We start from the raw sequence: 13,965 nt of genomic DNA, 5'->3' as shown, positions 1-13,965 counted from the left end.
GTTTTTGCCAATAATTTATAAGGTTTTAAGTTTGAGATGAAAATTCTAAATAATTTTGTTCATTTTCATGTTGTTTGTAAGGTGTTTGAGTAGGTTTTCTGTTGTTCAATTTTGTTTTTGTATCTTTGATAATATCTCGGATTTTGTGGTTAATCTGTTAATAACAATTATTGTATTACTTTAACCGAGTTATTGTATTATTCAAACTCACTTATTGTATTTTGTAGTTACTTCTTGTTTGCTATGTTTGAATATGTTCTGTTAGTAATAGTTATTGTATTGCTTTAACCGAGTTATTGTATTATTCAAACTTAATTATTGTATTGTTTTAACTTAGTTGTTTCAAATTAGAGTTGTTGTAAGATGGCGTATTCTTATATAATCTGTGTATGTTGGTTATAATAATATTACATCTCAATTATTGTATTGTTTTAACTTAGTTATTTTAATTTTGAGTTATTATTGTGGTCTTATATAATATGTTTATAGTCGGTTATAATTGTAATACTCCGTATTTATATGTCTTGGGGTACTCTATCGAGTAGCCCTTACTCTGTCGAGTAAGGGTAAGTTGCGAAATAAAATAGTTTCTGACCTGTTGGGTACTCGATCGAGTAGCTGGGGTACTCGATCGAGTAAGGGGTACTCGATCGAGTACCTTGGGTACTCGATCGAGTGTCCGGTTTTACGGGGGAGTTTTCTCGGGTTTTGTTAATTATGCGATTAAGGTATTTAAACATAATCGTCATTGTTTTAAATCACTTTTACAAAACCTAAAACCCTGTTTAAGAGAGAAAGCACCACTTCATCTTCCTAATCGCATTCTTAGCAATTCCGAGTTCGACGGTCGATTCTTGTCGTAATTCGTATCGTTGAGTTCCTTGCGTCAAGGGTAAGCTTTTAACATAATTTTTATAATGCTTTGTTAAGATTGGTTAAACCCTAATTTAGGGATTGGGGTTTTGTGTGTAGTATGTGATGTGTAGTCTCTATGTGTTATGTGATAGGAGGAGGATTCGTAGAAGAGGCGTTTTGATACAAATTGTAGATACCGTCTGCTTGTTGTGCTTTCCAGGTAGGATTTCCTACTCGGTATTAGTCCTATAATGGGATATTGGTGATGTGCTGTAGTTAGTTGTTTGATATGATGATTGTCTTGTGTTTGTGGTTGTGATTCTTTGTTGATGGTTCTCGAGATGCGTTCTCGGGTGAGTGGGGTCACTTGCGGGAGTGACTTCACGCCCTAGTTTCGCCCTTCGTGGAACCCGCCACGGAAGGGGATGTGCACATTAATGGGACGGGGTTATCGCTCGGTATGATGAGCGGGGCTTAGATGGGAACGGCTGCGGTCCCCCATGGCGGTGGTCCAAAGGGACGATCGATATTGAGATGATGGGAGTTGGTGGTGTGTGTGTGTGTGTGTGATGATTCGGTTGTCTGTTTATCTTATTATTGTTATCTATATTAATTGTGTGATTAGTACGACCGGTGTTGTTTTGTAAACTGCGGTGATCCATTCGGGGATGGTGAACAGGATATTGAGCGGTATTGAGATGAGTCTTTGGGATAGGCGGGATGCCACGACATGACGATAGGAGTCTTCCGCTGTAGCCTTAGTTTATTTACTTTTCAGTTAGACAGTCATTTGAGAATAATGTATCACACTTTTAGTTGGTTTCATGGATTGTAACTATTCGTTAAACTATTTTTAATAAATGTGCTTTCTTTATTGTTGTTTGATTATCATTGCCTCGGGTAACCGAGATGGTAATGTCTTCATACCTGAGTGGTCCTGGTAAGGCACTTGGTGTATGGGGGTGTTACAAATGGTATCAGAGCGACGATCCTGAAACCTGTAACCAATGAACTTAATGAACATAGGGAGTCAATTAAAATGAACCCGGGGTAAAAGTTGTAGGAGCTAGTGCAAAGGCTTCGGAGACGTCCTAAAGTCGCGGGGGTCGCCCTACAACTTTGAACCGGTCACATGGGGAAGTGTTTGTCGAGTTGTATGTGTGTTTGGTTAACTTGTTTACAAATTTGATGGAATGTGTTGATTGTTGGATGTTCGAAGTTGGAAGTTGAGAAGGTGAAAGAAAAGTGATGATATATAGAAACTGTTGATGAAATGATAGCATGTTGAATGTTTTACAACGTGGCAATTAATAGCATGATTGTTATGATATAATATGTGATTTATAAAGTTTAACATGTTAGCATATGACGTAACATGCGGGTAGCTTTTACGAATTAGTGTTACTCGATCGAGTGAGACTGACTCGATCGGGTGGGTTTTTGGCGATTTTGAGTCCAGAATCTAGTTTTGGGGCACTCGATCGAGTAACTAGGTGTACTCGATCGAGTAGGGGGTCACTCGATCGAGTAGCCTAGATACTCGATCGAGTAGGAAAGAGATCAGAAGGTCTGTTTGGTTCTGGAGTTTGGGTACTCGATCGAGTACGTGGGGCACTCGATCGAGTAGCCCGTTACTCGATCGAGTGGGTTTGGGAACTCGATCGAGTAGGTTCTGGGGGTCGCGTCTTCGTGTTTTGAAGTTTAGTACGTATGTTCATATCTACCCCTTTTCTTATATATGTATAGTTTCAAGATGCCACCCAAGAGAACTGCTTTGTACGCGAGAGCTGAGCTTATGACCGTGGATGACATCGTTAAGATGTTAGAGCACCAGGATGCTCTTACTGAGACCCTGAAGAGAGTGAATGAGGACAAGGATAAGAGTAAGGAGAAGGAGGTTGATCATTCTAAAATCAGCCTCTACATTGCGAGGTTTAACCCGAAGGAATACAAGGGGGGTTGGGGAACCTAACCTTCTTGATAGTTGGCGGAGAGAGATGGAGAACATCTTAGACTTGGTTCATTGTCCTGATGAGATGAGGGTGGAAAAGGCTGCGTTCTATCTGAGGGAGGCAGCAGGCAAGTGGTGGGATTCAGTGAAGGTGAGTGCTAAGGAGATATACACCAACCAAGGCTTACCTGTTATACCTTCGGAGGAGTTTCGTAGGGCTGTGAGGAAGGAGTTCGTACCGGAGCATGTAAGGAGTAAGTTGAGGGAAGAGTTTGATAAGTTTAAGATGACCACCGAGATGTCGGTGGCAGCCGAGTACTACGAGACATTCCAATGAGAAGTCCAGGTATCTTTGAGGATATGGGTTTGAGTGAGGAGAACCTGGCATTGAGGTTTGAAAGAGGGTTGACTACCACGATTATGGATAAGTTACCCGTGGGGATCCTTACCGATGTTAAGGAAGCTTATGAGAGGGCCGGGAAGAGCCGAGAGGTTGGTGGAGATGGCTCAGGAGAGGTCAGGTGGTGAGAAGAGGAAGTTCGAGAGCGAGGGTGGTGGCCAATCGAATCACAAGAAAGGCAACCACAATCGATCTAAGGGATTTTCTGCTGGTCCGGTTTAGTGTTTGGGGCTTCCTTTGGGCGTGGCCGTGGGAGTGTGAGTAATAGTTGGGGAGTGACCTGCTTTGGTTGTGGTGGTGTGGGCCACAAGAGACATGAGTGCACGAGCGCACCGGATCTTTTCGGAGACTCGCGCACAGCTTCGCAAACAACAGACCGGGCTGGATCATGGCCAAACCGGGAAGTCGAGTTACCAGAGTGGAGGCAACCGCAACGGCGGTAATTCTTATCAGAAGACACCGACGAACAACAACAACAATCAAGGGTCGGGTGCTAAGCTAACCGACCGCATCACCAAGATCTTGTCCGGGAGATGGGCGAAAGACCATGTGGCAAGTTGTTCATGATGGAGAAGAAGGCAGATGAGGAGGATGCGCACGTTATCACCGGTACATTCCTTGTTAACGGTATTCCTACGTTTGTTTTGTTTGATTCGGGGGCTTCTCGGTCGTTTGTGTCTTGAGTCATGTTAAACAGTTGGGTTTGAGAGTATATGAGTCTGTTAGTGAGCAAGTTTTCATACCTTCGGGTGAGTCTGTATCGTGTGGGAGGTTGTTTAGGGATGTATCTTTGATAGTTGGGCAAGTTGATTTCCCTGTAGACTTGCTAGAGTTTCCTTTTAATGGTTTTGAGATGATAGTTGGGATGGATTGGTTAGGAAAGTATAAAGCTAAAATAGACTGTCATCAAAAGAAAGTATCCTTACGAGGTCCAAAGGGTGTTAGTGTGTCTTATCGTGGGTTTCTAGTCAAACCCAAAGTTAAGTTGATTGCAGCTGTCACCTTGAAGTCTTATCTGAGGAAGGGATGTCCGTTGATCTTGTGTCATGTGAGAGATGACCGGATAGAGAGTCCGACAGTTGATGAGATACCAGTGGTGGGAGAGTTTGCGAGATGTTTTTCGGAGGAGATTCCGGGGTTGCCACCGAAGAGAGAGATAGATTTCACCGTAGAGTTGAAGCCAGGGACGGGGCCAATCTCTAAGGCACCGTACCGTATGGGTCCTAAGGAGATGGAGGAACTTAGGAAGCAGTTGGATGATTTGATAGAGAAGGGATACATTAGACCAAGTGTATCGCCTTGGGGAGCACCAGTTCTTTTCGTGAAGAAGAAAGATGGGAGTTTGAGGCTATGCATAGATTACAGGGAGCTGAACCGTGTGACGATAAAGAACAAGTATCCTTTGCCAAGGATAGATGACCTGTTTGATCAGCTGAGCGGTGCAACAGTCTTTTCTAAGATTGATTTGAGGTCGGGGTACCATCAGGTGAAGATTAGAGAGATGGATATACCAAAGACAGCTTTCACGTCAAGGTATGGCCATTATGAGTATGTGGTGATGCCGTTTGGGTTGTCTAATGCACCGGCATTGTTTATGGATTTGATGAATAGAATCTTCAGACGGTTCTTGGACCAGCTTGTAGTAGTGTTTATCGATGATATCTTAGTCTACTCTAAGACTAAGGAGGAGCATCTGAGGATCGTGTTGCAGACTTTGAGGGATCATGAGTTGTATGCTAAGCTGTCCAAGTGTGAGTTCTGGTTAGAGAAAGTTGCTTTTCTGGGGCATGTAATCTCTAAAGATGGGGTAGTGTGGATCCGGCGAAGATTGAGGCAAGACAAAGTGGGAAGCACCGAAGAATGTTCTTTGAGGTTAGGAGTTTCTTGGGTTTAGCTGGATACTACAGACGGTTCGTGAAAGATTTCTCCAAGATAGCTAGACCGATGACAGCATTGATGAGGAAAGAGAACAGGTTTCGTTGGGATGAGAGTTGTGAGACGGCGTTCCAAACATTAAAGGAGCGTTTGACCACAGCTCCTGTCCTCGCATTGCCTGAAGGGAGCGAGAATTTTGAGATTTATACGGATGCCTCGAAGAATGGGTTGGGATGTGTGTTGATGTAGAATGGTAAAGTGATTGCCTATGCTTCTAGGCAATTGAAGCCTTATGAGGAGAACTACCCTACCCATGATCTGGAGTTGGGTGCAGTGGTGTTTGCTCTCAAGATTTGGAGACATTACCTTTATGGAGCAATCTTTAAGGTATTTTCTGATCACAAGAGTCTTAAGTACATCTTCACGCAGAAGGAGTTGAACATGAGACAAAGGAGGTGGATGGAGTTGATTGGCGACTACGACATGGAAATCATCTACCATGAAGGGAAGGCCAACGTTGTAGCTGATGCTTTGAGTAGGAAGAGTGTACATTCCTTGTGTACAGCTCTATCTTTGATGAGGCTGAGGGATGAGGTAGCGAGCTTTGGGATACATATGATGCGAAAGGAGATGCCATGGGCGATATGACAAAGATCAGACTTGAGTTTTATGATGATATTTGGGATAAACAGGCTTTGGATCCTAAGATAGTGGAGTGGAGAGTCGAGTAGAGAAAAGGGACAGGTGTCCCCTGTTTTCTATTCATACAGATGGTAGTTTGAGGTTTGATGGTAGGTGGTGTGTTCCTAATAATGAGGAGTTGAAAAAGACGATCATGACAGAAGCGCATTGCACACCATACTCAGTTCATCCAGGTGGAGACAAGCTATACAAGGATTTGAAGAAAACGTTTTGGTGGCCTGGGATGAAGAAAGAGACAGATGAGTTTGTGTCCCGTTGTTTGACCTGCCAAAGAGTTAAAGGGGAACAGAGAAGACCACAAGGTAAGATTCAGTCTTTAGAGGTGCCTGAGTGGAAGTGGGAATCCATTTCCATGGATTTCATTGTGGGTTTGCCTAAGAGTCAACAAGGTAACAACATGATTTGGGTGATAGTGGATCGTCGACCAAGTCGACTCACTTTGTTCCAATGAAAGATACATGGACTAAGGCACAACTGACTATGGCCTATCGAAAGAACGTGCTTAAGTTACATGGAGTCCCTAAGGACATAGTGTCCGACAGAGATGCGAGGTTTATATCGAGGTTTTGGAAGGAGTTGCGGGAATCGTTGGGAACAACTTTGAAGATGAGTAAACATTTCATCCTGCGACAGACGGGCGGATCGAGAGAACAATCAAGACTCTTGAGGATATGTTGCGAGCTTGTGTGATGGATTTTGGTGGTAGGCGGGAGCAGAGATTGGACTTGATAGAGTTTTCTTACAACAACAAACTATCACACCAAAGATTGGTATGGCACCGTTTGAGGCTTTGTGTGGGAGGAGATGTAGGAGTCCAATCTGTTGGGACGATAGTCTTTGAGGCAATGGTTTTAGGACCAGAGATGGTGCATGAGATGGTGGAAATGCAGTTAAGATGATCGGGGAACGGATGAGAGCACCCCGGATCGACAAAAGAGTTATGCAGATCTACATCGTCGGGACATAGAGTTTCAAGTTGGGGACAAGGTTCTTCCGAAAGTGTCTCCGATGCGTGGAGTTATGAGATTTGGGAAGAAAGGCAAGTTAAGTCCGAAGTTTATAGGGCCTTATGAGATCTTAGAGCGAGTTGGGGAAGTTGCTTATCGTTTGGCTTTACCACCAAGCGTTGGAGAGAGTGCATAATGTGTTTCATGTATCGCAGCTGCGGAAGTATGTGAGTGACCCGTCACATGTGTTGGAGGCAGAGAGCTTAGAGCTAGATGAGTCTTTATCATATCTGGAGGTGCCTAAGCAGATTCTAGACCGAAAGGTTAGGAAGACTAGGAGTGGTGAGACAGTTTTGCTTAAGATCCTCTGGTCTAACCACGAGACTGAGGAAGCTACATGGGAGGCAGAGGATATCATGAAAGAGCGTTACCCTTTCCTTTTTGATCAGGTATGTATGGTTACGGGGACGTAAACTTGTTTCTTTTAGGGGGGTAGGAGATGATCGCGAGCAGTTTTAAGAGTTTTATACACCTTTTATAGGTAGTGTCGGTATGTTTGTCGGGATGAGTTGGGTTAGTATCATGTTTTATGTTATGTTAAAATTTTGTTTGGCTTTTGAGTCGGGAATGTTGTGGGAGTACCTTTGTTTGGTAGTGGTTTGAACTTCGGGACGAAGTTCCTTTTAAGGAGGGAAGACTGTAATACTCCGTATTTATATGTCTTGGGGTACTCTATCGAGTAGCCCTTACTCTGTCGAGTAAGGGTAAGTTGCGAAATAAAATAGTTTCTGACTTGTTGGGTACTCGATCGAGTAGCTGGGGTACTCGATCGAGTAAGGGGGTACTCGATCGAGTACCTTGGGTACTCGATCGAGTGTCCGGTTTTACGGGGAGTTTTCTCGGGTTTTGTTAATTATGCGATTAAGGTATTTAAACATAATCGTCATTGTTTTAAATCACTTTTACAAAACCTAAAACCCTGTTTAAGAGAGAAAGCGACCACTTCATCTTTCTAATCGCATTCTTAGCAATTCCGGAGTTCGACGGTCGATTCTTGTCGTAATTCGTATCGTTGAGTTCCTTGCGTCAAGGGTAAGCTTTTAACATAATTTTTATAATGCTTTGTTAAGATTGGTTAAACCCTAATTTAGGGATTGGGGGTTTTGTGTGTAGTATGTGATGTGTAGTCTCTATTTGTTATGTGATAGGAGGAGGATTCGTAGAAGAGGCGTTTTGATACAAATTGTAGATACCGTCTGCTTGTTGTGCTTTCCAGGTAGGATTTCCTACTCGGTATTAGTCCCATAATGGGATATTGGTGATGTCTTTGTAGTTAGTTGTTTGATATGATGATTGTCTTGTGTTTGTGGTTGTGATTCTTTGTTGATGGTTCTCGAGATGCGTTCTCGGCTGAGTGGGGTCACTTGCGGGAGTGACTTCACGCCCTAGTTTCGCCTGTAATACTCCGTATTTATGAGTCTTGGGGTACTCTATCGAGTAGGCCTTACTCTGTCGAGTAAGGGAGTTTTGCAATATAAAATAGTTTCGACTGTTGGGTACTCGATCGAGTAACTAGGGTACTCGATCGAGTAAGGGGCACTCGATCGAGTACCTTAGCTACTCGATCGAGTAGCCCCATTCTTCTGAAATGTTTTGTCGGGTTTTGTTAATAATGCGATTAAAGTATAAAACACTTCCGTCATTGTTTCCAAATCACTTTTCCAAAACCTAAATTTACTTTTAAGAGAGAAAGCAAACAAGTTCATCTTCTTAATCGCATTCTTAGCAATTCCGAGTTCGGACGGTCGGTTCTTGTCGTTGTTTATACCGTTGAGTTCCTTGCGTCGAGGGTAAGATCTATGTACCCTTTTTATTGTCTTTCCTTTGATTTGGTTAAACCCTAATTTTGGGATTGGGGGTTTTTATGATTTGTTATGGTTAGATTGTGATTATGTGATTATGTGATAGGAGAAGGATTTGTAAAGGAGAGGTTTTGAGACAGCTGCTAGATCGTCTGATGATTGTGTTGCTTTCCAGGTAGGATTTCCTACTCAGTATTAGTCCCATAATGGGATGATTGTTGATGTGTTAAGATTGATTGTTTGATATAGTAATTGTATTGTGACGGCTGTGATTGTGATTGTGATTGTACACTGTTGATAGATTCAGACGATTGTTGATTTTGTGATTGTGATTGGTTGCCTATGGTTCTCGAGATGCGTTCTCGGCTGAGTGGAGTCACTTGCGGGAGTGGCTTCACGCCCTAGTTTCGCCCTTCGTGGAACCCGCCACGGAAGGGGATGTGCACATTAATGGGACAGGGTTATCGCTCGGTATGATGAGCGGGGCTTAGGTGGGAACGGCTGCGGTCCCCCACTGGCAGGGCTGGTCCAGTGGACAGTCAGTGATTGAGATGATTGGAGTTGGTTGGTTGTGTATGTGTGACAGTTAAGCTGTCTGCTTATCTTATTGCGACATGTATATTAATTGTGTGATTAGTACTGACCCCGTTTAAATGTTTTAAAAACTGTGGTGATCCATTCGGGGGTGGTGAGCAGTTGCTTGGCAGGTATATCTTGGATACGCGTGGGATCTAGCTGGGGATGGAGTCATCACATATCAGAGTCTTTAGTCTTCCGCTGTGTTTGTTAGGACAGTTCCTTTCAGTTGGTTTATAGTTTGAGAACAGTTGTATTTTGCTTACAGTTGGTTTTGTAATGTAATCACTTAAACTTATTTAATAAAGTATGTTTCTTCATTGTCTTATGATTATCATGCCTCGGGTAACCGAGATGGTGGCATCCTTATACCTGAGTGGTCCTGGTAAGGCACTTGGAGTATGGGGGTGTTACAAATGGTATCAGAGCGACGATCCTGAAACCTGTAACCAATGAATCTAATGAACCTAGGGAGTCTAATTAAAATGAACCCGGGGTAAAGGTTGTAGGAGCTAATGCAAAGACTTGGGAGACGTCCTAAAGTCGCGAACTCGCCCTACGATTTTGAACCGGTCACCATGGGATATGAGTCGGGATCGCTATGTGTTTATTTTGTGAATTGTGTAACAATATGGTGATGTGTGGCATGTATAAGGGTGATTTTGTATCTTTGTTGGTTGAAAGCATGTTGAATGATACTTGGTTCACCATGTTGATTGGAATAGTTGGAAAAGTATGTGAGAATGACGAATGATGTGGTGGAAAAAGGAAATAGTTTATATGTGATGAATAATGATGTGTAGGATGAATGATTTATAATGAGGCAATCCTAATAACATGTGGATAGGGGGTGTGATAAGATTTGTTTTCATAGTTTTGTTTGCGTAAAGCTATATATTAAGTTCGTATAATTGTCTACTATCGTATCATATGCGCTTGTTAGCTGAAGTATGTGATTGAACTAGATGAATTGATTGGAAAAGATGAAGTGGCAATTTCGTAAGGATATGAATTTCTTGATTACGGAAGTGTTTATGTGATGAAGTGGATTTGTAATGTTGTTGTATTAGCAACATGGAAATAGGATTTGTAGTGTAAGGGTGTGGTTTGTGTCATGAAAAGTTATGAAAATTAAAAGCAAAGGGTAATACATGATTGAAAGTTGAATGTTATATGAGCATGATAGATGGTAATGTTTGGCTTTTGGTAAGTAGTAACATGAAGAATAGAGGTTCAATGATATGTGTTTTGTATAACAAATTGGATGAAAAGCATGATGGTTGTTTATAACGTGGCACTTGATAACACGAAGTAGATTATTATGTTGATTGTATGAGGAGTCGCGCAGATTTGAATGCATAGTTGTAATCATAATGTTGAAATAATAATGAATGCATAGTACGTTGGGGGTATGTGAGATAACATGCGGGTAGTATTCACGAGTCTACATGATTCGATCGAGTGGGTATTTGTCGTTATTTTGACCAGAATCGTGTTTTTGGGCACTCGATCGAGTACCTCGGGCACTCGATCGAGTATGGGGTCACTCGATCGAGTAGCCTGGCTACTCGGTCGAGTAAGTCAGAGATCGGAAGGTCCATGTGGGGTTAAGGAGTCGGGGCACTCGATCGAGCATGTTGGGCACTCGATCGAGTAGCCTCAACTCGATCGAGTAGGTTCTGGTACTCGATCGAGTGGGGTCTGTGTAGGTCATATGCGTGTTTCGGGTCATATGTTTATTTTTGACATTCGTTGCATATTACGTTTAATCCAAAGGTGTTGTATTACTTCTTTATGCATTGTTTTACGTATGTGTTGGTCCTGAAGCGTAAGTTACCCAATCTTAAGATGTAAAGAGTGGCACTTATGATGAATATGAGTTCGGTGGGGAGAACATGAGTTATATGTGATTATGATAGATGGTGGAAAAAGAAAAGGAAGATTGGTATAGTTTATTGAGGCATAGAGCACGTTTTGCGAGACGGGATGAGTGATATGATTGTGTGTTGAGTAATGTAAAAGTAAGAGAATATGGGCAAGGGATGATGTGAGTATAATGAGCGTGAGAATAAAAAGATTGAAAAGTAAGGATGCGGATAGTGGCAGCTTGAGATGTGTAACGAATTATGGAGGGAGATGGTTAGAAATAGAGTTGAGTAAGGATATATGTAGTGAAAGTGCGTTTTAAAGGAGTTGAGAAGAGTAGTATATAGTGAACTTTGTGGAGACATGTCGCGAGGTGGATTTGGGAGATTTGGTTTATTAAGAGATGAAACTATTGTGTGATTTCCTTGGGCAATTAATGGTACAAAAGGAATTCTGATTTCTAGAGAGGTACAAAGGAGATGCAATTGTTAGAAATAAAGAACGTTGATTTTATGGATAAACTAGAGGCAAGAGTGATTAATGGCATAATAAGATAATATTTATGGTAAGAAAGAGTGAGATGATATCGATATGAAATAATGGGATTTGAGTTTTGGAGCAATGAAAAGATAATCGGAGCACTAAAGAGTTAGATAGAAGTAATAAGGAGCTGAGCTATTAATGGTATTTTTGAGTATAACGAGAAAAGAAGGATGAAAGTAAGTTGAGAAAAAGTTCACCGGAGTTATGTGACATAAAGTAAGGAATCGTCGAGATGTATGATACTATCAAGGGTAAGTAAGTTAATAGTTATACGAAGGTTTCAGACAACATGATTAATCATGAGTTTCGAGGAATTAAGGGAGTATGAAGTTGGTGGAGTATTTGCACGATACGAGATTTTTGGTGGAGAGTTAGATGGTGATACAATTAAGGATAGTATTGGGAAGAATGTTGAGGTAATTTTGTTAATGGATTGGATGTTCGTTATTTGGGATGTCAACCAAAGATAGGAAACAAATCGTGATGTTTAGAGATGAGTGTAAGAGGTTTGATGCCCTGGACAAATGTAGTGTTATGGTTTGTGACTAGTGGTTAAGGGTAATGGTATATTAGAAAGGTAACAATTCTAAAGAGGCTGATTTTGAAGAGACCAGTTGATAAGTACAGATTATGAAAGAGTATAAGATGTGGTTATATGAGGCGGTTGTTAGTAGTTGAGTATTAATGGTGTGGCTACATTTGGCAAAGGGTGATGGATATGCGAAAGGGAGAATATGTTATGAGGTGTATACGAGTTAAGCTCGGGCGACTAGTAACCTATGTTGAGTGGTAACTTACGTGGTCGGGATTGACTAGTTGGTTGTGATTACGGGTCTATGATATGTGTAAATGTTTGTGTGAGGTTCTGACCTCACAAGAAGTGGTATGGTGTGATAATTATAAAGTTGTTTTATGAATGTTCTGTAATATATAGGTTGGACACGGTAATTTAATTGAATAATATCCAAAAAGGTAATAACTTGATTAATTTGACATGGCTAGTTATAATTTTATGTGTATTAATAACACATGTGTATTCCGTGAAATGGTAGAGATGATGTTCATGAGATGCTTATCTGTTTATCCATATAATATGTCGCGTGGTGATTTAATAAAGTGGATTTGAGTAAGTTTTCTTGTCTGAGAAGTTATGCTCAGTCAGTGTTTATGGGAATCGTATGCAGTTGTGATGTCTATCGGTGTGGTTGTGGTGCCTCGGGTGGTGATCCGGGCACGGTACATAATGTTGTGATGCGGGTATTTTCGCACTACGGTGTGGCTGTTGGTGGCGGTGTTGTGATGCCGTCACCGGTTGTGGTGGAGTAGGCGGGATGATTATGATTCGAGTTTCGAAAGTGCATACCAGTTATTCATAGTTTGTTGTTTTGTTTGATGTTGCTCCCTGCGAGTTTCAGTTTCTGCAGATAGACAGTTGTCTTGTTTATTGATGTTTTCTTTACCAAGTTAAGTTGGGAATGAGGGTATAATATGATATGAAATAGAGTCGTATATGTTTTCGTTGTTGTCATGGTATAGTGATGTTCTATTGATGGGACACGGTTGTGAGAGGTTGTTATTCTGATAATTTTGATCTTGTTCTAGATAAGGCTTTAGTAGACATGGTAATGACAAGTGGTCCGTAGAACATGTGTGGTAATGATCTGAAAGCTGCAGGTGGTTCATAATCTTTTGTTGGGACAGTGAGTGTAGGGTGTTGGGGGAATTAGTGTCATATTAGGTTATGTATGAGTCTTGCGGTAATGAAGGAAAGAACTGGAGGATCTAGTGTGAGTGTAGGTAATGAGTGTGGATCGTGAGTTATGCGTTTGGGAGATAGGTGCTTCATATAGAGAGGTATGTCATGTTGCGGTAATGTGGAAAAGTTGAAGTTTTGGGTTAAGATAAAGATTTTGAGGTATAGGTTAGGTGGTGTGACGAATGAGTTGAGGTATGAGGAATGTTTAAGTAAGAGAGCCTTGGATATATGCATGGCGAGTGTTTAGATTATAAGTGGTTATCTTTGACATGCGGTGGTGATGAGGATCATGACACGATATAGCTAGGATTTAGTATTAGTGAGTTACGAGGACGTAACATTTGTCTTAAGAGGAGTAGGATGCGATAAAAGAGAGTTTCATGGTGGTGCATGTTGTAATATAATTGGAATTAGAGTGTTAGCGTAGCGTAAAGGAGGGATTTGTTTTGTGGATGATACTTATAAAAAGGCCATGGCCGTACTTGTAGTAGTGTGATGCTTCGAAGTGTGGGAATATTTTATATAGTGTTGACAGTTGGAGGATGGTGTTATGAGTCTGAGTAAACTTCGAGGACGAAGTTCCTTTTAAGGGTGGTAGAATGTAACATTCCGTTTGATGTTATGAGTATTTT

The sequence above is a fragment of the Silene latifolia genome, chromosome 3 (assembly GCF_048544455.1).
Source record: "Silene latifolia isolate original U9 population chromosome 3, ASM4854445v1, whole genome shotgun sequence".
Lineage (NCBI taxonomy): Eukaryota > Viridiplantae > Streptophyta > Magnoliopsida > Caryophyllales > Caryophyllaceae > Silene > Silene latifolia.
Note: the sequence above shows the minus strand (reverse complement) of the source record.